Source organism: Etheostoma cragini, chromosome 5, assembly GCF_013103735.1.
Source record: "Etheostoma cragini isolate CJK2018 chromosome 5, CSU_Ecrag_1.0, whole genome shotgun sequence".
NCBI lineage: Eukaryota > Metazoa > Chordata > Actinopteri > Perciformes > Percidae > Etheostoma > Etheostoma cragini.
Window position 1 is genome coordinate 30563526 of NC_048411.1, and position 1775 is coordinate 30565300.

Genomic DNA, 1775 nt, shown 5'->3' on the forward strand with positions numbered 1-1775 from the left:
TATTCAATTTTATAGTATTTGGAAAGAATTGAAGGTTTTGAAATAGTATTGAGTAAAAGTTAACATATTACAGTATGTGATTATCCATCAACATCCATTCCTTTAATTTTTTTGTCTAAACCTAATTCAAACCTAATTCCTATTTTCTGCTTTTCTAATTCAAACATAGGTATACTTTCCTATAAAAGGTTTATTGACCATAAGTTCCCCAAATAACAGTAAAACTAAAAAGGTAATAAGTTGGTGTTACGTTGTGTTGAAAATGTCGAAGTGACAAAGTTTTGAAATAAAATTTTAAAATGTAAGAAAAAGTTAGAAACACTAATAAAAAGCGTCAACAAAAGTGTTGATTTTCAATTTTGACAGAAAGACAACACAAGGGTTAAAGTTATGTTAAGTTATGTTAAAGTTGAACTGTTAAACCCTTTACATCGTTTCCTGCATGTTACTTGGACAGTGGAGAGGTGCCCCACAGCCAAATTGTTTTACAATGTTATTGTGTCCCGTTTGTTGCAGTGATGTGCTGTATTTTGCAGTATGCTAAAATAAAAATACAGTTTACACTACTATGTTCAGATTTTTGCTTACATAAACTCGTATTTTGTATTAAAGTGAGAATGTCAAGCTGACATGAAAGATTTTTAAGTACAATTGTGTGAATTTTGCTTAATTAGCAGGTACATTTAGCATGGAATATAGAAATTTTGCGCAATATATTTGTGTCTAGAACACCAGTGTAATTGTGTTTTCAAACCTTATTTTATGCTTGATGCACAGATTTAGAGAAGTGTTGTGAAATTAAAGGGTTAAACAGCTTAAAAAAAAATAGTTTAAATGTACAATTACAAATGTCACCATATTAAGTTTGTACATAAAATTAACAAGTTAGGGCACATCACCTTTTGTGTTTAATAAACCTAAATATACATTAAGTAACATGATCATTCTATGTTAACATAGAATTATATGTTAAGAAAGCTATAATTTTTGTTGCATGACTTGCATGAAAAGTTATGTTAAACAGACATTAATTTCCTTTCAGATAAGACTCATGTGACACATTTGTTTTATGTCTGGTGTATTCAAAACATTAATGTTATCCTATTGTACTAAATTAAAGGATTTGAGTGCAATCAGTTACCAATAAATAGGCTTAAACAACCTAAAATATATAGTTAACATGTAGAATTACAAATGTGTCACAATATTTTAAAATATTTGTGTTGTTTGCACACAAAATACTGTTTGGAAAATTAAAAAAGTTATGTTAAGTCAACTGTAAGGCTTTAATACGCATTAGTTATTTGTACACAAAATAATTTTATTCTGTCACATAATTGTTTGTGTTAAAAAAATGTAAATTTTGAGTAGAGTAAGCAAATAGGAATATAGTTGAGTAATTACACTAATTATGTTAACTTGACTTTAAAATTACAATACAAAAGCGGTGTTTGTACATAAAATTAACAAGTTATGTTACATTACTTTTTATGTTTAATAAACATATAAATACACATTAAGTAACCTGATTACTCTAGATTAATATAACATAGAATTATATGTTAAGAAAGCACGAATTGTTATTGTTGCATGACTAAAAAAGTTATGTTAAAGTGACATACATTTTCTTTCAGATAGGACTCATGTGACACATTTTTTTTATGTATAGTGTACTCAAAAAGTTAATGTTACCATACTGTACTAAATTAAAAGTTTTGAGTGCAAGCTGTTTCCACAAAAATTTTAGGTTGAGTTAGTGAATTCGGATTTACAGT

The 1775-nt window shown here is 27.4% G+C and overlaps 1 protein-coding gene and 2 long non-coding RNA genes across 3 annotated transcripts in view; 1 reads left to right on the top strand and 2 right to left on the bottom strand.

Moving 5' to 3' along the window:
• The window catches only part of LOC117944288, a 4962-nt gene extending 3976 nt beyond the window's left edge, over positions 1-986 (top strand). Inside the window, exon 3 of the long non-coding RNA XR_004656537.1 lies at positions 865-986. This is a non-coding gene — a long non-coding RNA (uncharacterized LOC117944288). The remainder of the gene's footprint in view (positions 1-864) is intronic.
• LOC117945069 (tetratricopeptide repeat protein 28-like) overlaps positions 1-1775 on the bottom strand; it is a 210715-nt gene that overhangs the window by 119432 nt on the left and 89508 nt on the right. The window lies entirely within an intron of this gene.
• Positions 1-1775, bottom strand: part of LOC117944286 — a 9622-nt gene that overhangs the window by 2499 nt on the left and 5348 nt on the right. The gene's annotated exons all lie outside the window — the stretch shown is intronic.